The sequence below is a fragment of the Phyllobates terribilis genome, unplaced genomic scaffold (genome assembly GCF_046119375.1).
Source record: "Phyllobates terribilis strain yellow unplaced genomic scaffold, ASM4611937v1 Scaffold_11__3_contigs__length_659146591, whole genome shotgun sequence".
Classification (NCBI taxonomy): Eukaryota; Metazoa; Chordata; class Amphibia; order Anura; family Dendrobatidae; genus Phyllobates; species Phyllobates terribilis.
In genome coordinates, this window is record NW_027362771.1 from 190,654,550 (window position 1) to 190,681,328 (window position 26,779).

Here is a 26,779-nt window from a genome sequence, read left to right on the forward strand (position 1 = left end):
TCACCTTCAGTGCAATACACCACAGGGTTGACATCACTTCTGTCTTGGTCACTTCTCATGGCAGCATCCCTCACCCACTGGCACCAGTCTCCTTCCTGCCTCTGGCATGATACTCAAGCATCAGCTGAGACTCCTGTGCTGTGGCTACTCTTTCCCTCCTCTGGAAGCTAATTCTTCACTTATCTAGAGGACACACTTTTCAGTTTTAGGAAGATTGCTCGCCTCTGCTAGGGCTATTCTCACTTCTGTAATGGCGGGCTGTTCTTCTCCAGGAACAAACTGCACTGTTTGCAACTGAGGCTGGATGCTCCATGTGCCCTCACTAAGCCCTGGGGTAGCTTACATAGGGCAAGTAATGGCATATAATGGAATTTTCATTAGGCTGTATCCCCCAATGCAACAGTGTCAGAGTAAAACAATAGCAACCAATAAACGATAAATCAGTCAGGGGTTTATTTGGCATTAGTTGCTAATTTTGTAAGAGGGTTTTGTCTCCCGAGAGGAATCATAATCTTTCATATGACGATATCAGCACTATAAATGACAGATGATAGTTGGGGGTCCTGTTACAGGGGCTTTGCTGCAGAGAGACCCAGGGGCTGTAGGTTACACTATTAAGTCAACCTGATCAGTCACAAATATTATTACAAAAAAAATGAAGTATTTATATTGGAAATATGATTGCATTGACAAACAGATATATTTGATTGGGAGAACCTCTAATATGCCTTTTTTAACTGTCTAATTAGAATAATCACATTTACACAAGTAGCAGGTATTTATGCCATGTCAGGAATAACTAATACCTGCTGCCTTTTGTTCCCAAAGCAAAAGTACAAAATCATGAGCCCAAGGGGCAGTGGTTTCAGAAATACTCGGTTTCTGCACTCTTCTTACCTCCTATCTGAAAGGAACGACATCATATCACTTTCTTCACCTCAGGCATCAAAATGCTAGAAAGCACCACTGAACACATATACATATACATATTTATGTAGACCCAGAGAACACCTTTGGAGAAGCTATAACATTCTGGTCCGGTCCCCTATTTTGTCAGTCACTGGCCCAGTGATGATTGTTGTTGCAGCACAATATGTCATCAAGGATGAGATACCACCATGCCAGGACATAAACAACAAGACGGTGGTGTAAGTGATGATGTAAAGTTTATCATTTTGAAAAACCCTGTCCACCAGAAATTAGGATAAAGGAGATATGTTTATTATGTGGTAATGACAGGAAACATTCCACCTTCTAATAAGCCTGGAATTTGGAAACAACATGAATATATACAGTATCAACACTGTAACAAGTAATACAACCGTAGGAAGATTCATCAACAAGCACTGGACCATTTTCTAATATGGGTAGAGGTCATATTATAAATAATGCTACTAATTATTGAAAAAATAAATAATCTAAGCAAAATAATCAAAGTTCTATTATTTCTCAATGAATACCAGATAACAGACTTGCTTGAGGAGGCAGCAAGCAGAATTACCTCATACACATTATCCCATCTCATGCTAAGAAGATTGACACCTGGGGAGCTCCATGTAGGACACTGGCCACTTATCAGTGTTAGAAGCAGCAAAATACAACAATAATGTAAATGTTTTTATTCTTGCTTCAGCTAAATAAATCCAACCACTGATAAGTGTAGCTAGTAGATTCTGGAAAAACATATGGGATAACACTCAACCTATAACTCACACTATATTATCTATCCAACTATTAATCAATCTATCCATATATTTATCCCATATCTATTTATCTATTTCTAGCTTAACTATCTATCTATCTATCAATCTATCCATATATCTATCCCATATCTATCTATCTATTTCTAGCTTAACTATCTATTGATCTATCATCTGTCGTTTCTATCTCTTATCTATTGATCTATTATCTATCTTATTTATCTCATATCTATCTATGTATCTATCTATTATATATCTCTCTATTTTCTATGAATCTTAACTGTACAACGCCATGGAATAAAAGACGCTATAATAATAATATCTATCTATCTATCTATTACCTATATATATATTATCGATCCATCTAGTATTTATCTATCTATTATCTATCTATCTATTACCTATATATATGTTATCGATCCATCTAGTATTTATCTTTTATCTATCTATTATCTATACATCTATCTATTATTTATCTATTATCTATCTATTATCTATATATCTATCTATGTATTATCTATCTATCATCTATCTATCTATTATCTACTGTATATATCTTATCTCTGTCTATCATATAAGATGTTGTCAGCGCACACATTGCACAATGTTGTCACCCACACACCTGCACATTTGCAGCAGCCTGTCTTCTGATATCACCCTTTGCTCTCACAGTGGGTACTGTATATATTGCACCTGCACATTTGCAGCAGCCTGTCTTCTGATATCACCCTTCGCTCTCACAGTAGGTACTGTATATATTGCACCTGCACATTTGCAGCAGCCTGTCTTCTGATATCACCCTTCGCTCTCACAGTAGGTACTGTATATATTGCACCTGCACATTTGCAGCAGCCTGTCTTCTGATATCACCCTTTGCTCTCACAGTAGGTATATATTGCAGACTGTACAGACCCTTAGTCCATAACAAGTGCCCCATATATAAATCATTGTGCAGTTCCCATAATATACCAGTATATAGGATTCTTCAGGCTCAGCAGCCTGGCTCAGCATACACAGTACTAGAACCTTGGCACCAGAACCACAACGTCACCCTCCAATACCAGGAAATCTCTGTAATTACTTGAATACTCGGAATAATTCTCTCTAGTCATATCTTAAATATATTAACTCTAGAATGCCTGGCTGTCACCTCTTCCGTTTTCCACCATTAGTACAGGAGTTGTGCTTACTGATAATCAATATGAGAAAGTTTCACATGACATCAAGAAAAACTTTCAGGCTGCTTCAGACACTACATGTGTAACATGGTTGCCATACATTGTGCCTGTGCCCCCTCTGCAGCCACTAATCATGTCCTTTATGTGCCAGTCATGGACAGCATATAATGCCTCCCTGGAGAAGAAGCAAGGCAGCATGCACTGACATTACAGCTAGACCTATGTGGATGTCAGGAATCCCCTGGTACAGCAGCCAGATAACGGTAACATGCAGTAAGTCACTTTCCAGGGCATGGGCTCTTACCTGGTGCCAGCTGTCTAGTGGAGAAGTGCAGTGTGGCAGAGGTCAGGGCACAGGGTCCCTCAGAAGCATCCACATGTGTAAGGTGCTGTGCTCAGTCCTTCCCAGGGAGAGGAACCCTCAGCAGAATGTGCTTCCCACATGAGCTCCTGTTCAGTGAGTCAGACTACTCAGGAATCTGTAGTGCAGGATCCAGCCAGGAGAGGGAGGGGGCTGCACATGACCCACTGGATGCCAGGCCCTCTGCTCTCCTCTCCTGGAGGGGTGTGATGGTGGGTGACACAGGCGCTGGGGAGAGGTGAAGTCCTATGGGAGGGTGATCAGAGAGTGGAGCCTCACTGTAGACACCTTATACAAAGAGCATTGGGTGTCACATCATGGATCTAGATGTAGAGAAATATGGCTTACACAGCATTTCATGTGGAATGCCGAATAAAATATTATATTATGTGTCTGAAGAAGGAGCCCCTGTGCAAAGATATATTTTGTTCTGGTTAACCAATATAGGTATCACTCTGAGAATACTTTTGTCATCTTTGGGCATAAAGGTATTTACATCGATGTGGAATGTAGAAATTTCTTATTAGAATCTGGGGTAAAACCTGGTCCCATGGCAGTGGTCTTAGAGGGGACAGTGTACAGGGATTGTTTGGTACATGTGTCCATCTATATAGCAGGCACACACATCTCATTATCACCTATTCATTTTATAGGTATATAAAATGAATAAGCTAATACTATTAAACAATACACCCAGAATCAAAAGCTTCTGCAATTTATAGCAAGTCAGATTTTTTTTTCTATCTTGTTAACATAAAGTTAATGGTTTAGTAGGCTACAGGTTAATCTGGATTACTTCATTCTGTTAATGAATAACTACCAGTGTCAGTGTAATTCTACTTTGTGCAAAGGTTTAAGGTGCCCATTCACTTAATATCAAAGTTGGCCAAACCTGCCGCTGTTGGTATGAGCAGCGGACTATCTTACGTTCATGTGCCGATTCTCTCCTGAAGGAAAATGATAGTGGATAGAAGGATTGGACATGATGAATTTCAACAAACCTGATTTTTTTGTTTTCTTGGGAGTTGTTCCTAAAAAAAAAAACACAACACGCTGAAATCACTGGGAAAAGGCTCCCATACACATGGTCTACAGTTAGCCAGAGACACGGATATCAGTGGGACCAACACAGTCTAATAATTATGGGGGCCACCGATCTTCAAAAGGAACCTGAAGACCTACCTCTTTCAACAAGCCTACAACCTGCAGTAACCCTTGTTCCACCATACCACTGCGCGACCTGCTCTACCCTCACCTACTGTATCCTCACCCATCCTTTGTAGATTGTGAGCCCTCATGGACTGAGTCCTCTTGTACCAGTCGGTGACTCGTTTTGTTCAAGATTATTGTACTTGTTTTTTATTATACATACCCCTTTTCACATGTAAAGCACTATGGAATAAATAATAATAAATAATAATCTTCTCCAGACAGATTATGTCCAAGGAAGAGAAGGATCTGGCACACCAGATTTCCAGTGGCCGATCATTTTGTTCTTCAGGAGATAAGCTGCTGCCAGGGGAATCTGGAGGAGGACAGAGGAGTAAGGCAGCAGCTCTCTCATTGAGAACACAGGAATGCCGAGCCAAGTGTTCCTGTGTAATGTTTTTTGGGGGGCTTTAGACTGATTTTGCTCTAATTAGTGATGAGTGAGCGTATATTGTTAACCCTTTCGGCAAGTACGCTTGGCGAGCACGCTAACATAAATTCCGAACACGCTGCAAATACTCGGCGATCACCCGAGCGTGCTCGCCGAAAGGGTTAGCAATACATGCTCGCTCACCACTAGTTCTAATGTCTATTGGGGCCTTTGAATTAATTCACCTTTATTTGTCTTCAACCAATCTATTTGGAGATCTGTAGAGATGAGTGGATTGATCCACAGAAGATCGCGTTTGAGTCGAATTTCCTGCAATTCACGATTTCAGGCGAAGTCATTTTGATATTTGATTGGCGGTTCCCCCCCAAAAAAAAAACTTGCCCGTCACCATTTTACATACTGCTGAAGCATCAGAGGGCGGGCTTATTATACATTCTACACTGGTGGGCACTACCTGGATCATCACAACCAGTGGAGCATAGTTTGTACGGCAGAGTAATTTTCCATCTCCAGAGTCACTGGGTAAGTCTATGGTCACACTATCAGTTTCTGGTCAGTATTTTTCCTCAGTATTTGTAAGCCAAAATCCGTAGTGGAACAATCAGAAGAAAAGTATAATAGAAACACGTCACCACTTCTGTATTTATCACCCACTACTGGTTTTGGCTTACAAATACTGAGGTGAAATACTGACCAAATACTGATAGTGTGACCATAGCTTAAGACTTTCTCTTCTGTAGAGTGTTAGCTTTTATGCTCATCAGGATCCTCTCTCTCACCTGCAGAGTGTAAGTTCTTTTGGTCAGTGAGGCTTTCTCGCTTTCCTTTCCCCCATGTGTATTTTCCAAGAAATTAAAAGCTTTCCAGTATTGAGATTTGCACAAATTTATTCACGAGTCAAATTTTTGGGAAAATTCGGTGCAGTCAATGAATTTGAATTTCAAGAGATTCGCTCATTTCTAGATATCTGTTCATTGCAATTTCTAGTCTCCAATAGCACTTTATGGTTCTTTACAACACCCCCAGGATTATTACTTGGCATGTAACTGCATATCATTTCCTGTTATACACTGTGTGCAGAATTACTAGGCAAGTTGCATTTTAGAGGATTATTTTTATTATTGATCAACAACTATGTTCTCAATCAACCGAAAAGACTCATAAATATCCAAGCTTAATATTTTTGGAAGATGGAGTGGGGTTTTTTTAGATTTGTCTATCTTAGGAGGATATCTGTTTGTGCAGGTAACTATTACTGTGCAGAATTATTAGGCAACTTAATAAAAAACAAATATAATCCCATCTCACTTGTTTATTTTCACCAGATAAATGAATATCAGTGCACAAAATTTAGAAATAAACATTTCTGACATGCAAAAACAAAAACCCCCAAAATTAGTGATCAATATAGCCACCTTTCTTTATGATGACACTCAACAGCCTTCCATCCATAGATTCTATCAGTTGCTTGATCTGTTTTCGATCAACATTGCATGCAGCAATCACCACAGCCTCCCAGACACTGTTCCGAGAGGTGTACTGTTTTCCCTCCCTGTAGATCTCACATTTTATGATGGACCGCAGGTTCTTTATGGGGTTCAGATCAGGTGAACAAGGGGGCCATGTCATTATTTTTTCTTCTTTTAGACCTTGGATGTATGTGATGGAGCATTGTCCTGCATGAAAATCATGTTTTTCTTGAACGATACCGACTTCTTCCTGTACCACTGCTTGAAGAAGTTGTCTTCCAGAAACTGGCAGTAGGTCTGGGAGTTGAGCTTCACTCCATCCTCAACCCGAAAAGGTCCCACAAGTTCATCTTTGATGATACCAGCACATACCAGTACCCCACCTCCACCTTGCTGACATCTGAGTCGGAGTGGAGCTCTCTGCCCTTTACTGATCCAGCCTCTGGCCCATCCATCTGGCCCATCAAGAGTCACGCTCATTTCATCTGTCCATAAAGCCTTTGAAAAATCAGTCTTAAGATATTTCTTGGCCCATTCTTGATATTTTAGCTTATGTTTCTTGTTCAAAGGTGGTCGTTTTTCAACCTTCCTTACCTTGGCCATGTCCCTGAGTATCGCACACCTTGTGCTTTTTGATACTCCAGTAACGTTGCAGCTCTGAAATATCGCAAAACTGGTGGCGAATGGCATCTTGGTAGCTTCACGCTTGATTTTCCTCAATTCATGGGCAGTTATTTTGTGCCTTTTTTGGGCAACACGCTTCTTGCGACCCTGTTGGCTATTTGCCATGAAACGCTTGATTGTTCGGTGATCACGCTTCAAAAGTTTGGAAATTTCAAGACTGCTGCATCCCTCTGCAAGACATCTCACAATTTTGGACTTTTCAGAGCCCGTCAGATCTCTCTTCTGACCCATTTTGCCAAAGGAAAGGAAGTTGCCTAATAATTAAGCACACCTTATATAGGGTGTTGATGTCAATAGTAAACACCCCTCCTCATTACAGAGATGCACATCACCAGATTTACTTAATTGGTAGTTGTCTCTCAAGCCTATGCAGCTTGGAGTAGGACAACATGTATAAAAAGTATCAAAGTGATCAAAATACGCATTTGCCTAATAATTCTGCACGCGGTGTACTATGATTGTGTTTTATTTTGTTATCAGTTACCGTATTTTTCGGACTATAAGACACACTTTTTTCATCCAAAATTTTGATCTTATAGTCCGAATGTTGGAGGGGTATATACAGTTAGGTCCATATATATTTGGACAGAGACAACATTTTTCTAATTTTGGTTCTAGACATTACCACAATGAATTTTAAACAAAACAATTCAGATGCAGTTGAAGTTCAGACTTTCAGCTTTAATTTGAGGGTATCCACATTAAAATTGGATGAAGGGTTTAGGAGTTTCAACTCCTTAACATGTGCCACCCTGTTTTTAAAGGGACCAAAAACAGTCCCTGTTTTTTTTTTTTTTATGCGCAGCGTGATGGGGATTAGGGGGGCCATGCATACCAGGGTAAGGATGAAGAGGCCATGCATGCCAGGATAAGGATGAGGGCGCCATACATGCCATGCATACCAGGATGAGAGGGCCATGCATACCAGGATAAGGATGAGGGGGCCATGCATACTAGGATAAGGATGAGGGGGCCATGCATACTAGGATAAGGATGAGGGGGCCACGCATACTAGGATAAGGATGAGGGGGCCACGCATACTAGGATAAGGATGAGGGGGCCACGCATACTAGGATAAGGATGAGGGGGCCACGCATACCAGGATAAGGATGAGGGGGCCACGCATACCAGGATAAGGATGAGGGGGCCATGCATACCAGGATAAGGATGAGGGGGCCATGCATACCAGGATAAGGATGAGGGGGCCATGCATACCAGGATAAGGATGAGAGGTCCATGCATACCAGGATAAGGATGAGGGGGCCATGCATACCTGGATAAGGATGAGAGGGCCATGCATACTAGGATAAGGATGAGGGGGCCACGCATACTAGGATAAGGATGAGGGGGCCACGCATACTAGGATAAGGATGAGGGGGCCACGCATACCAGGATAGGGATGAGGGGTGCCATGCATACCAGAATAGGGATGAGGGGTGCCATGCATACCAGGATAAGGATGAGGGGTGCTATGCATACCAGGATAAGGATGAGGGGTGCTATGCATACCAGGATAAGGATGAGGGGTGCCATGCATACCTAGATAGGGATGAGGGGTATCATGCATACCAGGATGGGGATTGCTGTGCCATGCATACCAGGATGGGGATTGCTGTGCCATGAATACCAGGATAAAGATGAGGGGTGCCATGCATACCAGGATAGGGATGAGGGATGCCATGCATACCAGAATGGAGCGGTGCCACGCATATCAGGATGCAGGGGTGCCATGCATACCAGGATGGGGATGGGGGCCACGTATAACAGGAAGGGGGGGGCATATATACCAGGATGGGGGATATTAACAGAATTGGGGGACATTACCTGTATACCAGTGTCAGCAGCAGACCCCCTTAACAGTGCATTGTGACCACATTTTTTACTTACATTTTTTTCTATTTTCCTCCTCTAAAACTTAGGTGCGTCTTATGGTCCAGTGCATCTTATATTCCGAAAAATACGGTATTTATCTAAAATAACAGTTAACATAAATCCATGGACAGTAAATCTCGTTTGAGGAGCTACAAAAGATTATGTTGTATGCTATTTTAGCAGCCTTCCTGAACTGACAGTTCATGAATATATAATTAAATATATAACTGAAGATTGTACAGTGGAGCTAAAGGCTGCCCAATGCCCTTAACGTTCGGTATGCCCGAATTTCTCAAAGTATTGAGTAATTCTTAAGGGGAATCTTCCAGTTGGATCAACCCTTCTAATCTTTCAATATGGGCATGCAGGTCATAGGAAGCTGAATAAAATGTTACCTTGATATCTGCAATACGATTTTTATTCCAGAGAAATCCATTTTTTTCTTATATGTAAATGAGCTGTTGAAAGCTATGGGCCGGACACTGATCTGTAAGAGAATCTGCCCCCAGAGCTTATTTTAAAAGAAAGTGGGCGCTACCAGTATGAGATACTGTTGAAACCAGAAGTTTACATACACTATATAAAAAGACACATATGCATGTTTTTCTCAACATCAGGAGTGAGCCTGAATGGCAATCTTCACACACATAAGCTATTTCATGTTGGGTTACCCAGATATTTGTTGAGTTTAGTGCAGCCCTGGGTTCCATGACTTTAGCCGTATTGGGAGAATATACCTTGTTCCTAGTCTGCGTGGATGAGGTGGTTTGACGTGTCTCCTCTCTTGGTTGTCAAAGACCCCCGCAGATGTGGTTTTCTTCTTCCATGCACTCTTCCACTTCCCAAAGCAGTCTTTTTCTCTTTTGTGTTTTTTCCTTCCCCTTTCCATTTCTCCATGTCAGCGGCTGTACAAGTCCGCTCTACCCCAACAGCATACCAGCTTCATGGTCCATACATCTCCATGAAGGTGACTGTCTCACCTGGGTGCTTACGAGTTTCTGTGGGAGATAGTCGCTTTTGATATTACTCTGGTTCACAAAGACATGGTCCTCTGTCCCTTATTCATGGACGAATCCGAACCCACTCTGAATATCAGAACTAAGGACCTCACCATGGAGCATTGTTCCTCAAAGTCCATTGCATGAGGTTCCTCTCTCCATTCCAGAGCCATCAGCTTGGCCTCTCGCTTCTCTCTGATGGACCGATTCACTCCATAGCATAGTCCTCCAAATCCCTCAGGAGTCCCATTCCTTGTTTGGTTGACAGAAGCCCAAGCTTTGGGCTTCTCAGCCCTTCTGCATTACGTGGTGCAGGAGGGAGTGGAGCCCAGGCCTTCACGGCTTGCACCTTTTCCGCCTCTCAGTAGGTAAGCAATTCCAGCTTGTCACCGAACAACCAACGCCTGGCTGACAAGGGACGCTGATCTGGGTCTGTGGGGTCTAACACTTCATCCCATCTAGGAGAGTGCTTCCTCCCACAACTCAAGCTCATCCCTAACTCACCAGCAGTGATGCTGGCAAGCTCCGTCACTGGATCTGAGGCTGGCATTCCGGCCTCCATGTCAGGCTCCTCACAGTTGAAGCAGAGCCCCCGGAACTCGCTCCAGAGAAGATAGAACTTGTCCAGGTGTCGGCGGCCTCTTCCGATGGCCCTGTGGGTCTTCTTCACTGCCTGCACACCAGGGGTGATGATTTGCTCCAGGCCAATGGCATCCGCCTCCACCGCTTCCTTCTCCGCAAATAGGGCAGACAGCCCCTGTGATGAAATGCCGGCCGGTGGGTGCAGCTCTCTGGTGCCCCTTTACCTCTCAGGTGAGTCAAGGTACTGCACCTAGAGTAAGTAGTGCCAGGAAGCTGCTACCAGCGGGGGAAAACACAGTGGTGTGTTGTCCCTTACACGTCACCAATCCGTGACGCCACGATACAGGCACAACTCTCTGGCGCCCCCTTTCCTCTCAGGTCAGTCAAAATACTGCATCTAGAGTGAGTGGTCGCCGGAGAGGCCGTCCTGTAGCCCTCTGGGTATTTGAGGCCCTCTGCAGTGAGGGCGGTATATATATTTCCCTGGCTGCGCCAGTAATATATATCCACACCTCCGACCGTCACTGCCAGCCTTCCTCAAATCCCCCAGATGGTATGCTGCCACCAGTTCTTGTTTGATACAAGCCCGGTCCGTTAGTAGACTTGTATCGGGACAGGAACCAACCCGGTAGCGTTTCAGCCAAGCGTTTCCGGACCAATGGATTCGTATATGCAGAGTAAAGGATACAGCCCACGATTAATTTATGATTTAATTGATTATAAGAATACACTAGATTACAAGGCTATACAATTAACTATACAACGGGATTTGGCCAGAATAAAAGATATAACAATTAGGAATACAAAACACAGGAGTAACAATGATAAATCAGTTACCATTCTTGTGGTGCAAGGGAGGATTGCGATCCCACAGGTTCAAGCTTAGTTGCAGTCGTCCAAACCTCAGTAGCACATGGCAAAGGTGCTCCTCCCACTCAGAGACCTGGACCCGACGTTAGGAGTTGTTCACATCATCTCCTGGGTCAAACTGAGGGGGTTTCTGGCTGTTGGCTATACTAAAGTCCTGTCACGCCCACTCTTGGTGATGTCAGTTTACTATGCCCCGCCCCCCCCTACCAATGCCAGTTTTGGCTCTATTTGAGAAAAGTACCCATAACTTTCCCTGGGGTGATCTCATCGTATCACCGGAGGTCTCGTCGTGATCCTACTCTTCTGGGGAAGCCATTGACTCTAAACATGCCTCCCCTGGGACCTTGTATATGGTTCTTCTAAATATCTAGCTTTCCAGGGCCCGCATGGATTTATAAGTCCCATGATTGTGTCCGCGGGCACCTTTCCCACATGATACATTTTATTTGGGTTCCCTAACTTGTATCGTGTGGTTATAAATTGATCGTATGTCTGTAGCTTTTGGCGGCTATTTTCCACAGAGAAAGCACATGGTTCCTTGGGACAATGGGAGAAGTTTGCAGGCTTGCACAGATGGTTTGCTTCTGCTTTCAAGTGACATCAAGGTGTTAATTACCCCCTAGGACACAACAGAGCTGGCCCATCTATTTACCATATCAAAGGAGTTTCTGGAGACTGATCTCCAGAGGTGGGGCTGTGTGAGGGATCTTTAGAAATGAAAATAGGGAATATCTTCAGGTATGACATATCATAACTAAGATGGCGGCTAACTTTCATGACACCTCCCCCTATATGATGGCGCGAGGGGGTAACTCATTCCTGTCTTCTCCCATGCGTCCTTCTGCACCCTCCCCTTGCCGGGATAACCCGTCAGCGGTACCGTGGTCATGGCCTCTTTTGTGGCGAATGGTGAAGTGATACTGCTGGAGAGCGAGGCTCCAGCGTAGCAACCTTCCATTCGACCCAGAGACCGTATGTAACCAGCTGAGGGGGTTGTGGTCCGTCTCCATGGTGAAATGGCTCCCGTACAAGTAGGGCTGCAGATGCTGCCGGGCCCATACAATTGCCAGGCATTCCTTTTCCACCGTGGAGTAGGCCACCTCCCGTGGCAGTAGCTTCCTGCTCAGGTACAAGACAGGATGTTCCTGGCCCGTCGTGTTGACCTGACTTAGCACAGCACCGAGGCCAAAGTCACTGGCGTTCTGTCTGTACCACAAATGGCCGGTCGAAGTCAGCAGCTTGAAGTACAGGGGAGCTACTTAGGGCGGTCTTGAGTGCCCTGAAGGCAGTCTCGCAGGCGACAGTCCAGTCGACTGCGACAGGCAGCTTCTTCTTGGTGAGGTCCGTCAGGGGCTTGGCCAAGGTGCTATAGTGTGGAACGAACCTCCTGTAGTACCCTGCCCTCCCCAAGAAGGACAGCACCTGCTTTTTGGTCCTGGGGGTGGGCCAGGATGCGATGGCATCCACATTTCCAGGTTCTGGCTTCAGAACACCCCCGCTTACCCGCCCAGGTAGAGGACCTCACTCATGCCCAGCTGGCACTTTTACGGCTTGATGGTCAAGCCTGCCCGGTGGATCCGACCGAGCACCTGCCGCAGGTGCTCTAGGTGATCCTCCCAGGTGGGACTGAAGACTGCAATATTGTCCAAGTACGCAGCCGCGTACCCTCCAAGTACCTCAAGCAGCGTATTGAGCATCCGCTGAAAAGTGGCAGGGGCATTCCTCATGCCGAATGGCATCACCGTAGACTCGTATAGTCCAAAAGGGGTGATAAAGGCAGAGCGTTCCCTTGCCACGGGGGTCAGGGGAATCTGCCAATATCCCCGGCTCAGATCCATGATGGTCAGGTACTTGGCCCCGGCCATACGATCGAGCAGGTCATCGATGCGTGGTATGGGAAATGCATTGGGGATCGTCACCGCGCTGAGCCCCCGGTAGTCCACGCAGAACCGCGTAGTTCGGTCCTTTTTAGGAACGAGGACTACAGGTGAGGCCCACGCGCTGTTGGATGCCTGGATCACGCCCAGCTTCAGCATCTCGTTTATCTCTTGGCGCAGGTTTTCCTGCACCTCGAAAGGGACCCGATATGCTGAACGCCGGATCGGGGGGTGATCGCCGGTGACCACGTCGTGGACAGCCATCTCAGTCCTTCCGGGCAGGCTGCTGAACAGCTCCCGGAAGGAGTGCAGGGTGGCCTCCAGCTGGGACCGTTGGTCCTCCGTGAGCTGGTAGCCAACCCTCACATCCTCGATGGATCCACCCGCCTTGGCTTGGACAAGCAGATCCAGGAGGGTTTCTACTTCTCCCTCCTCGGGAAGGTTGCTCACTGAGTGGGCATACGCTTCCCGCTCATGATGAGCCTTCATCATGTTCACGTGGAAGGCTTTCCTCCTTCCACGGGCGTGGTCCAGGGTGACCAGATAGGTGACAGCGTTGAGTTTCTGGTGCACAAGGTATGGACTAGAGATGAGCGTTGTTCGACTCGAACTGTTCGCCAATCTCAAATTCGAGCTGTTTTGGGCGGTGTTCGAGCCGTTCGGCGAACACGAACGATTTGAGAAAAATTCGGCTGTTCGAGGTTATGTTCGATAACTGTTCGTGCACCAAAATCATAACTGGATTTTTTCTCAGTAATGATGAAAATTAATGTTAATACGCAGTTTGAGTGTACAGCGGGGTGGGGGGAGGGGCAGGGGATGGATCTCTGCAGGAATAATGAAGATCTCCATTTTTTTTTCTCTTTCCCGCATTTACAGTGGGGAGGTGCAATCTGTCAGCCTATCAGCAGCGCACACACGGAGCGAAGTGCTTTTTTTCACACAAGCAAGGGCATGTGTCATTGGCAGTGTATGTCACATGTCCTTGCCCTATAAGACCAAGCCATTTTCCCCGTCGCCACCATTTTCTCACTGCTGCAGCTGCGTGTTAGACGGCACCGCTGTTGCTGTGTGCGCTATACCTTGTTAATTTCAAGCCAATTTTCGCACAAATCTACAGATAGCTTGGGAGTAGGGAATAGTTGTGATTGCAGTCCTTTTAAGGACTAGGTTACAGCATTTCCTACGACTTTTATCAGGCAGGTCTGTGCTCTTAAATAGATAGATTGTGGGAGTAAAGACTAATTGTAATTGGAGTCCTTTTCAGGACTAGGTTACATCAGTTCCTATCAGTTTTTGCCAGGCAGGTCTGTGCCAGTGCTGTGCAAGTTTTTTTCACAGCATTTGGCAGAATCTAGCAAAGCTAATCCTTTTTGGCCTATTGCAGAGTGTGTTAGTCAGTGGAGTAGCCTATCTGTGTTGCAAGATATACCACCTGTGTATAGAATACCAATGTTTTTACTGCACCTAGTGAAGTAAAATCTTTTGGGCATAGCATCATTCTATTAGTCCATCTATACTGACCTCCATCAGGTTGCAAACTGAATCTAATTTTTTTCTGCATCTAGCTCTGAAAAAATATTTGGCCTTCTAGCAGTGTGTGGGACTTTCTCTATTAGTCCATCTATACTGACCTCCATCAGGTTGCAAATTCAAAATAATTTTTTGTCTGCATCTAGCTCTGAAAAAATATTTGGCCTTCTAGCAGTGTGTAGGACTTGTTCTATTAGTCCATCTATACTGACCTCCATCAGGTTGCAAACTGAATACAATTTTTTTCTGCATCTACCTCTGAAAAAATATTTGGGCTTCTAGCTGTGTGTGGGACTTGTTCTATTAGTCCATCTATACTGACCTCCATCAGGTTGCAAATTGAATATAATTTTTTTCTGCATCTAACATAGCCAATAGTTTTGGCCTAATACCACAGTTTGGCCACTCAGCTCTGCTCGGTTACCATCCATTGTTTTTTTGTGCAAACAACTCCAGAGTTATGAATTAGTTAACCACCAAAATGAGTGGAAAAAGGCCTGCTGCTGGTGGAAAGGGGAATAGGCGTGTTGGGAAGGGGAAAAAAGGTTGTGTCCGTGGGGTAGGTGCAGAAGAAAGACCATCTTCCAGCCAAACTAAAATGTCTACTTCTTTTAGCGGACAATGTGATAAGATCCCTTTCTTACGGCCACGCCAATCGCTACAAATTCCAGATGAGGCACAAAAACAGCAGGTGCTTCAACGGATATCAAGTGCTCCTTTAAGTTGGCTCTCCTCCACATCAACTTCAACATCACAAATACTCCAGTCCTCAAAGGTGTCACCCCAATCGCACTTGCTTCCTCACAGCTCCCAAATCTCCAGCTGCCCGTCTGAGTATGAGGTAGAACAGATGGTTGAGTCTGCAGAGCTGTTTACTCATACTATAGCCTGGGAATCAGAGGTCGACTCCAGCGCTTCTGTGAATCCAGACGAGGAAATGATCTGCACTGATGCCCAGAATCTTTATGAGTCGGATCCAGGACCAGACGCAGAAGGTTCTGACCATAATGTAGACCCTCATTCCCAAACTGTAACTCCTGTTGGTGGAGACAATGAGGAAGACGTTGATGAGACTCAAATACATGATTGGAGCGACAACTTTAGTTTTTTGTCAGGGCAGGAACAGGTTGGCTCTGAGGACGACGGGTGTGATAACGCACAGGGTGATGATGATGAGGTTGGAGATCCCACTTACTGTCAACCCACAGTCAGCCAAGAGATGAGGTCAGCAGAGGAGGTGGAGGAAGATGCTAGTGACGACGAGGTCAGGTTGCGCCTTCCTGGACAGAGACGTAGTACTGGAAGCACGTCAACAACTGCATCCTCAAACACAACTCTGCCTCTCACCACAAGTCGTGGTGGCTCTTCAGGTCGCATGGGTGCTAAGCCTTGCATAGCCTGGGCATTTTTTCAGATCGATAAAGATGACCCAACTCGTGTTATCTGTAACATTTGTCAGCAAAAGCTAAGTAGAGGCCAAAAAATACATAGTTTGAGTACTTCATGCATGAACCGGCACATGGACATGAAGCATAAGTTGCAGTGGGAAGCTCAGTGTGCTACAATGCGGCCTAGCCGGCCGGGCCAACCACCGTCTGCCATATCTTGTGCATCCGCGGCCTCTTCATTCTCTGTGACTGGGGGGACAGCAGTCACACCTGTTTTGGGGCGCAGACCTGCCACCTCTTTACCCGCAACAGCCAGCGTGATTGGCAGGTCATCATTTTCTTTGGAGGTGGTAACACCAGCTGGTGTTGAGCGCTGTCCGACATCGATAGCACCACCTTTGGATCAAGGCAACCTAACATGTCCGCCTGCATCTTCCTCACAGACCGGCAGTTTGCCGGGGACACCCTTATCAACCCCGTCTAAGCACAATAGCCAGCCCTCGGTCCCTCAGATGTGGACAAGTAAAAGACCATTTCCTCCTAGCCATGAGAAATGAATTGAATTTCACCATCTGCAAGCTCTTGGCTACAGAAATGCTGCTTTTCCGCCTGGTGGACACAGAGGATTTTCGAGACCTTATGTCCGTCGCAGTGCCCCAGTACCAGATGCCCAGTCGGCACTACTTCTCAAAGAAAGGTGTGCCTGCGCTCCACCAGCATGTCGCACACAACATCACCGCTTCTTTGAGAAACTCTGTGTGTGACAGGGTGCATTTCACCACAGACACTTGGACGAATAGGCATGGACAGGGGCGTTACATGTCCCTGACTGGGCACTGGGTAACTATGGTGACAGCAGGACAAGGGGCTGCTGTCCAAGTCTTGCCGTCCCCACGAGTTGTGCGTCAATCCTCTTTATGTCAAAGTTCCTCCACTGCTTCTGCCTCCTCAACCTCCTCTCGGTCTTCGACCTGCTCCCAAAGCCTGTCTGGTCATGCCACAAGCTTTCTAACTGCGCAGAAGGGATCCTGCACACCTCCTTACTATGCTGGCAGTAGGGCTCAACGTCATCAGGCGGTTTTTACTTTGAAATGTCTGGGAAATGTGAGTCACACAGCTGAGGAGTTGTGGTCAGCTCTGGAGAACCAATTTCATGAATGGTTGTCTCCACTGGACCTGAAACCAGGGAAGGCCGTGTGCGACAATGCTGCAAACCTGGGTGCGGCCCTTCGCCGGGGCAATGTCACACACGTGCCTTGTATGGCTCACGTGTTGAACCTGGTTGTCCAGCAATTTTTAGCCCACTATCCCAGACTAGATGGCCTTCTGCAGAGGGCACGGTCGCTGTGTGCTCACTTCCGCCGTTCGCATCCCGCAGCTCAGCGACTTACATCTCTACAGAAGTCGTTGGGCCTGCCACTTCACCGGCTAAAATGCGATGTGCCTACCCGGTGGAATTCAACTCTGCACATGTTGCAGCGACTGTGGCAGCACCGACAAGCCCTGGTGCAATACGTTCTGACGTATAGCCTGGGCCAACGAGATCCAGAGGTGGGGCAAATCACGCTGGAGGAGTGGTCTCAGATCAGGGACCTATGCACCCTTCTGCACAGTTTTGAAATGGCGACGAAGATGTTTAGTGCTGACGATGCCATTATCAGCATGACTATTCCGGTGATTTACATGCTGGAGCACATGTTAAACAGAATTCGGAGTCAGGTGGTGGTACAAGAGGAGGTGGAGGAAGTAGAGGAGGAGGAGTTGTATGCGGAAGGGCTAACATCTGCAAGGTCCAGACGGTCGGCAGCACCAAGGCGGCAGGCATGTGAGGGTGGGGGAGATGGTTTTACCAGGGTGCATGGTAGCAGCCAAACTAGTGAGGAAGGTGCAGGAGCCCAGGAAGAAGTGGAGGACGAACTGATGGAGGGAGACCTTGATCACATTTCTGTTATACGAGGTTGGGGGGAGAGGACAGAGGAAGGAAGCATGATTGTTACCTCGCCACCAACACAACAGGGACTTGGTGCTCCTGGATGCGCAACACACATGAGTGCCTTCTTGCTGCACTACCTGCAACATGACCCTCGAATTGTGAGAATTAGAAATAATCCTGACTACTGGGTTGCCACACTGTTAGATCCCCGGTACAAAAGTAAATTTGCAGAAATTATTCCTGCCATAGAAAGGGATGCATGCATGCAGGAGTATCAGCAGAGACTGTTGCAGAATCTTACATGTGCTTTTCCACAAAACACCAGTGGTGCACGTAGTGAATCTCACAGTTCCAACTTGCCCACCGTGGGACCGTCAAGTGTTCAGCACTCAAACCGTAACAGAACCACAGTATCTGCTGGTAACATCAATTTTGCGGAATCATTTCACCACTTTTTTAGCCCATCCTTTGCAAGGCCACAGGAGACAAGAAGTCTGACACATAGTCAACGCCTAGAGACGATGGTACAGGAGTATCTCCAAGTAAACATTGAAGCCATGACTGTGTCACTGGACCCTTGCTCTTTTTGGGCTTCCAATCTGGATAAATGGCCGGAGCTAGCCACTTACGCCTTGGAGATCTTGTCATGCCCCGCAGCCAGCGTTCTGTCTGAACGTGTGTTCAGCGCTGCTGGTGGTGTGCTGACAGATAAGCGCACGCGGCTCTCCACTGATAATGTAGACAGACTCACGTTCATAAAGATGAACAAATCATGGATCCGAAACGACTTTTCTACCCCTGTGTCATCCTGGGGAGAGTAAAAGCTTGATGATTGGTTAAAATCACCCTACCAACCGTTTTAAGCTTTCAAATTACTAATCATGTTTATCTGTATCTTGGCTGGAAAATAATTTGGGCTTTGTAGCAGTGTGCAGCACTGATTCTATTAGGCCATCTATACTAAGCTCCACCAGATTTAAAATTAATAATAATTTTTAGCTGCATCTAGCCCGGAAAATAATTTTGGGGCTCCGAGATGCGCAAGACACATAAGTGCCTTCTTGCTGCACTACCTGCAACATGACCCTCATATTGTCAGAATTCGAAGTAATCATGACTACTGGGTTGCCACACTCTTAGATCCCCCAAACTTTTCGATCAACCTTTTCATTTTAATAAAGACCAAAAAAATGGTCATTTTTGAAATTATAAGCATTAGTAGGTTATTAGAAACTGAAATCAAACAGTTTTCAACTCAAAACTTTATTCTAGGTGATGTTACATTTTCACATAGGACCCCTTGTTCGAAAGGAGCTTCTGAACTCTCTCGTCCATTGAATTTGTCAGGTTTTGGATGGTTTCTGCTTCAATTGTTTTGCATGAGGACAGAATACCCTCCCAGAGCTGTTGCTTAGATGTGAACTGCCTCCCGCCATCATAGACACTCCTTTTGATGATGCTCCAGAGGTTCTGAATGGGGTAGAGGTCAGGGGAGCATGGGGGTCACACCATAAGTTTGTCCCCTTTTATGCCCATATCAGCCAGAGATGCAGATGTTTTATGTGCAGCATGAGATGGTGCATTATCATGCAAAAAAATGATCTTGCTGTGAAATACACGGTTCTTCTTCTTGAACCATGGCAGGAAGTGCTGTTTGAGAAAATCCACATACATTATGGAGTTCATCTTTAGCGCCTTCAGGGATCCTAAAGGGGCCGACAATCTCTCTCCCCATGATTCCAGCCCAAAACATTACTCCACCTCCTCCTTGTTGGCGCTGTAGCCGTGTTTGCGTGGGGTGTCCATCAACCAGCCATCCTCCACTCCATCCATCTGGACCATCGAGCGCTGCACGGCACTCATCCGTGAACAAAACAGTTTTGAAATCAGTCTTCATGTAATGTTTGGCCCACTGGAGCCGTTTCTGCTTGTGTGAAGTGGATAGAGGAGGTCGACAGGATGGCGTATGCACAGCTGCAAACCTCTGAAGGACCCTGCATCTTGTTGTTCGGGGGACGTTGAAGGCACCAGCAGCTTCAAAAACTTGTCTGCTGCTATGACAAGGCTTTTTTTGCCGCTGCTCTTTTAACCTGACGTAATTGCCTGTAGGAAAGAGTCCTCAATTTGCCCTTATCAGCACGCACACGTGTGTACTGTGAGTCAGCTACATACTTCTTGATTGCCAAGACACTTCATCCTGATCATCGCACAATGTTGATTGTAGTCATGCCTTGACCTAAACACTCCACAATTTGTTGCTTCTCAGCAGCCGACACATCCTTTTTCTTTCCCATTTTGGCAGAAAATGTAGGCTGCTTAATAATGTGAGACAGCCTTCTTAAGTAGTCTTGCCTTTCATTGGACACACCTGCCAAACTAATTAGCACAGGTGTCTGCAATTGCTTACAGTGATATAAAGAGCCCTGACACACATCACCATCAATGAGTTTAACTGACAAACAAACAAATTCTTCCCTTATCACTCCTAAACACTTTTTGCATAATAATTTGGAACGCAGTGTACATGTGCTTTTCCACAAAACACCAGTGGTTCACGTAGTGAATCTTACAGTTCTAACTTGCCAACAGTGGTCTGTATGGAGTTGTTCAATAAAGGGCCCAAAATTAAGATAACATAGATGGGAGAGGTCTCTATGAATAGGAATTCCTAAGTATTTGATACCCTGTGAGGGCCAGGCAAAGGGAAAGTTGGACTGGATGGAATCCTATATGGATTTGGGGAGGGAGACATCGAGGGCCTCAGACTTCGCTGCATTGATTTTAAAATTTGACCATGTAACAAAGTGATCTATTTCAGCCATAACAGCATGGATGGATATATGTGATTGAGTGATATATACTAGGACATCATCAGCAAATAGAGAGCACTTGTACTCGGTGCCTCCCACCTCAATCCACCTAATATTGGGGTTATGGCGAATTGATGAGAGCAGGTGCTCCATCACTAGGATGTATAAGAGAGGGGACAGAGGACATCCCTGCCTTGTCCCATTGGTGATTGCGAAAGGTGATGAAAATGTTCTGATGCACCCCCTGGGCCTTGGGACACCCGGAGCCGGACCCTTTTTGGTGGATGCTGGTGGTTGTAGTCTTCGTGGCGGCGACCCGGTTCCGTGGCTCAGGGTGGTCAAACCAGTGGCGGAACTATTTGTGGTTTTGATGTTTAAATGTCCGACTACGCCACCCGTGGATTGCGGTCAGAGTGAACCGCCGCTGCAGGGCAGACCACTGAGGCTGGTGTTGTGGGTGCAGCAGAGCGTAGCATAACTCCCCACGGGAGGAGTATAGCCTCAGGGCAGTGTATGCGGAGGATGAGGGTGATGGTGCAGGGCAGCAGCAGTAACGACACGGAGTCAGTTATGCAGTCCAGGGCCTTTACTCACAGTTCTTATTATCCAGACCACGTCTGCAGGTAATGGCTGCCCACGTCGTACTGTGCTCACCAGGTGAGGGGCTCAGACAACTCCCAGATAACTTTGGAGCGCTTCACAGGACCCCCTTTGTGTGTCCTTTGTCTGGCCTTTCTTACCAACCCTTCTGTCCGGCTGCCTCGGGCCTCCTCTTGGTAAACTTGGTGCCAGTTTCCCTGACCCTATGTGGTGCCTTCCTAGCGTGTGTAGCGAGGGGCTGCGCCACATAAAATGTCACAGCCTCCGGTTTCTAGCTGAGGGTCGTTTCCTGCCTCCACTAGTTTCGGGGACCGGTCTCCCCCTTTGGCCTGACCCCTCCACGCAGGTGGATTCGGGCGTGCGGTGGCGACTCGCCCGTCCGCACCCCTGGGATCCCTTCATTCCTCGTTCCTGGAGCCTTCTCCGCTCCTCTTCCTTCTTTCTCCCTCTTCCAGGCCTGGGCCTCTGTTACTAGGCCCGCCTCCGGAGCAGAGCTCATGCAGAGCCCCTGCTCCCTGCCACTTCTGCTCAGACTTCTCTGCACTGAACTAAGATGGTGCCCACCTTTTATACTCCCTTCTCAATGCACCCAGGAACTGCTTCCTCCCTGCTCCTGCACTACAGGGTTCCCCTTCCTCAGTGTTCCCTCCCCCCACTCCAGCCAGGGACAGGGACTGTCGTGCCCATCTCAGAGGCATATTGGTCGCCCTGCCCCACGGCAATGTGGTGTAATGCATGCAGGTGTCGGGTCCTGATCCACACTCCATCCTTACCTGAGAGTGAGATATCACACCTCTGGGTGAGGTGCAATACCTCTGTAGCAACCGAGCCCTCAGGGTGCTACAGTTCCATTTATCTTCAGCCTAGGTGACGTATTGTGATACAGGGCCGTGATTTTGGCTATAAAAGGGTCCCCTAGACCCCTACCCCAAGCTTTTTAAGAGAATCATATATGGCGTGCCAGGAGACTCTATGGAATGCTTTCTCAGCATCCAACGAGAGTATCTAATTACAAATTTTTAACTGCATCTAGCCCAGGAAATACTTTGTGCCTAGTAGCAGTGTCTGCTAGTCAGCGGATTATCCCGGCTGTTAAGCAAGCTACACCACCTGTAGTTTGGACACTTAATTTTTTCAAAGAAAATGCTTCGGGACCACGGGATACTCAGTGAAGAGCATCAGGAGGCACCCCAAGGCATAGGGGCTGGGACTGGCAGTAGGATGCCTTGCGGTGGACAGCCGAGCTCGATCCTTATAAAAGCTTTTTAACTGCAGCAGCTTTAGTGGACGCTACTGGAGCTGGAATTACGCGGCTGCTGGCATGAGACTTGCCCTCCAATAGATCCTTGTAAATGGATTTAAAGTGTATTCATTCAAATTAGAGAGACAATTTAAATTAAAAAGCTTAGAGCTGCCTCCACCACAGGGGGGCTCGCTCAACCCACCAGCGGACAGGCACCAGTATTGGGAGAGGGGGGCTGGCCGTCAGGGTTCACTGCGGCTCTGGCACAAACCCGGCGACACGGAGGTGGCACGGGCAGGAGCGGACTGAACGTGTTGGCTTCTCACTTTTTGGATTTTAGAAGGGCATGACATGCCTATATCTGTGTCTCCCCCTCCTTTTACTCCTCCACCTCTTTTCTTTTCGCATGACTATATGTACTTGTCACTTTTCCATGTGTTAGTTGTGTCTTCTGAGCAGTTTGTCAGCTTTTGGACACCTTTGAAGGTGTTTTCTATGTGTTTCTATGTGTTTTTGTTTGCCTGCCATTGGTTTTAACAGTGTTCGAAGGTGTTCGACGAACAGTTCGACGAACAGTTCGGCGAACACACGGGTGTTCGACGAACCGAGCCGAACTCGAACACTACGGGGGTGGCTCAACACTAGTATGGACCTTCCCAGGCTGCCTGAAGCTTGTTCTGTGGTAAGGGGACCAGTACCCACACTTTTTGACCCACCTGGTAGGTCCTCTCACAAGCATTCTGGTCGTACCACCGCTTCTGGTCGGCCTGGGCCATATTGTCCTGCACCAGCTTTGCCAAGGCCATCATCCTGTCCCGGTGGCGCGCGAAATACTCGATGACCGACACCTCCGAGGTGGCTAAATCCCCTTCCCATGCTTCCTTCACCAGAGCCAGGGGTCCCCGTACACGTCGCCCGTACAGGAGCTCAAAGGGGGAGAACCCCGTTGAGGCCTGCGGAGCCTCCCGGTAAGCAAATAGCAGGTGTGGGAGAAGACATTTCCAGTTGCTCCCGTAGGAGTCGGCGAACATCTTAAGCATCTGTTTCAAGGTGCCATTGAACCGCTCACACAGGCCATTGGTCTGTGGGTGATACGGGCTGGCCACCAGGTGTTGCACCTGTATTTGCTTACATAGGGACTCCATGAGCTCCGACATGAACTGGGTCCCCTGATCGGTGAGCATTTCCTGGGGAAATCCTACTCTGGAGAAAATCTCCAATAAGGCGGTTGCCACTTTGTCAGCCTTAGTGGACGACAAAACCACCGCTTCCGGGTACCAGGTGGCGTAGTCTACTACAGTCAATATGAAGCGCTTCCCGCGGGGGCCAGTGGGCAGGGGTCCCACGAGATCCACCGCCACCCTCGAGAAACCTCTGCCAATCATTGGAGAGCCTATCAGTGGGGCTTTGGAGCGCCGCCGCGACTTACCCACCCTCTGACAGGTGACACACGACTTGCAGTAGTCAGTCACCTTGGCTCCCATCCCAGGCCAGTAGAAATGCTGAGCTATCCTGGCCTTGGTTTTAGCGATCCCCAGGTGTCCGGCCATCGGAATCTCGTGTGCGAGCCGCAACAATTCCGCCCTGAACGGATAGGATACCACTAACTGTCGGTCCCTGGGCCACGCCTCCGGTGAACCCTGCTGTACAGTCATCCGGTACAGCCGTCCCTGGTCCCAGACCACATGCTCGCCGTGTGAGTCCTGGGGAGGCTGTGCCGCATGCTCCCTGAGTGCTTTCAGGCTGTCGTCGGCTTCAAACGCAGCCCGAAACTCCTGACTCGACGGGGCCAGAATCGAAGAAACTGCCACATCTTCCGTCAGCACCTCCGGACATGTCTCCTGGCCGCTGTCTGACCCAGCTGCAACTTGGTCAGAAATAGGGAAGTCTTTGGACCTTTGCGAGGCTCCTTGGGCTCTGGCGCTCCCACTCCTGGTGACAGCGGCTATGACCGCTGTGACCGTGGGTAGTGCCCGCTTCCCCTCGGTTTCTGACCAAGCCGCCAGATCAGGCAGGCTTCCAAGGCCTGTCGACATCCCGGACGTGGGGAACTCCTGCTCTGGGGTCTTACCTGGCGGTTCCTCTCCTGGGACACCCCCACCCCCCATGGCTCGCTCCCCCCCCCTGCAGAGGCCCTAGACTCAGCGACCTGGATTCTCCTGGAAGCCCTACACTGCCGGTAGCAACCTTCCTCTCCATCCCTGAGCCTCCCTCTACAGGATCCTGCCCCCCTCCTCCCTCACCGGAGAACAAGAGGTCCCTGTGCACTGGCTGAGCACCTCTGGGGGCATCCTCACCTGCTCTCACTAACAACCCTGTTTGTGTTGTGTTTGTGTGTGGGTTACTCTCAGGTTCCACTCCCTCCTCCTCCGCAGGAGACACACTCCATACAACATTATTGGTGTTAGAAGCAGATAAATCAAGACATTCTGGGGGAGCCGAACTTGGGGGTTCAGTGGGTACATACTGCGACACTAGCCGCCCCAAGTCGGTCCCTAATAAAACGTTTGCGGGAATATTTGGTGTTACTCCCACCTCCCGCATCCCCCTCCCGGCACCCCAATCCAAATACACCATGGCAAAGGGAAGTGCCGGCTCCACGCCTCCAATCCCGGAGATGGAAAGGGTCTTACCCGGTACAAAGTCTTGAGGGGACACCACCTCAGGCCGTACCAGGGTTCGTTCAGCGCCAGTATCCCGCAGTCACCGCAGAACGGCCTATGGTGACGAGTTGGATATTGTCCAGGGACCTACCACCACCCCCTCCCACACACAGAACATTGGGCGCTCTCTGGGACTGGGATGGGGCCTTTTGGCGCTGGGGACACTCAGCCCTAAAGTGTCCTAGCTTGTTGCAATGATAACGTCTTACGTCTGTTCCTTGCCTGGAGAGGGCAACAGGGGGATACACCCCTTGTGTTCTGGGGGCTGGGGAAACAGGGGCAGGATTGGGCTTACCCCCTCTCCAGGTGCTGCTGGTAGACTTCTTAGGCTCAGGCGCCCTGTTATTGGCATACTCATCTGCCAGGGCAGCTGTAGCAGAAGCCCCCGTTGGTTTGCGGTCACGGAGGAACTGTAGGAGGTCCTCTGGGCAGTTCCACAAGAACTGCTCCGTGACGAATAGTTCCTGGACCTCCTGGCGGGTAGTAAGCGCTAGACCCGAGGTCCAGTGCTCTGCGACTCTCAACAGCGCCCGCATATGATCGGTCCAGGTGTCCTTGGGGCCACGCAGCAGGCTCCGGAACTTCTGGCGGTACGACTCCGGAGTGAGGTTGTACTGCAGGATCAGGGCCCGCTTGATGCTGTCGTAGTCATGTACCTCCCCGGCAGGTAAGTCCCCCAAGGCATCCAGGGACTTACCCCTCAAACGGGGGTCAGGTATCTTGCCCACTGATCCCGGGCCAGATGGTGTTGAAGGCTGGTCCTTTCGAATGCCAACAGAAAGGAGTCCAGGTCTCCATCTTTCTCAAGCAGGGGGAAGTCCTCGGCTCGGACTTTACAGGTCTTCGCCTCCTGCTGTGCTGGAGGTGCTGGAAGGAATCCACGCTGAGCCAGGTCCAGTTGATGCTTGCGCTCCGCCTCTTGTTCTGCACGCTCCGCAGCTCGTTCTTCCATGAGGAGCCGAAAAGTGGGCGGTGTCCCCAGACCGCTGACTGGCCAGGACTGCTTGCAGGAGGGCATCCATGCTGGACAGGCTGTGGTGGGCAGGTGGTAGACAGTCCACTGCGGGACCGGATACTGGGGTCTGGCTCCTTGATGTGCTCGAGCTGAGCTCCTCCCAGCCATGAGTAACATTGTCCTCCCCCACCTGCTTATCGACCAAAGCATTGATCTTCTCCTTCACCTTGTTCCTGGTGCCTTCCGCCATCTTGGTAGCCTTGGGTCATTGACACCGCTGCAACCCTGAGTTTGCACACACCTTGTTATAATTTTACTCTGACCGTCTAGTGTTGGGCTGACCTTAAGACTCCAGCAGTGGAAATTACCACTGGCAGTCTTTAGTGTCTGTGAGTAGGGATCCCACGTACACTATACTCTGCAATCCCACCGCTCTGCCACCAATGTGATTAAATGCCGGCCG

The 26,779-nt window shown here is 48.0% G+C and overlaps 1 protein-coding gene across 1 annotated transcript in view; it reads right to left on the minus strand.

The window, feature by feature from the left end:
* MET (MET proto-oncogene, receptor tyrosine kinase) overlaps window positions 1-3,441 on the minus strand; it is a 166,902-nt gene extending 163,461 nt beyond the window's left edge. Inside the window, exon 1 of the mRNA XM_073651913.1 lies at window positions 3,183-3,441. The gene's annotated coding sequence lies outside the window, so the exon portion shown is untranslated. The remainder of the gene's footprint in view (window positions 1-3,182) is intronic.
* Window positions 3,442-26,779: the final 23,338 nt, after the last annotated feature.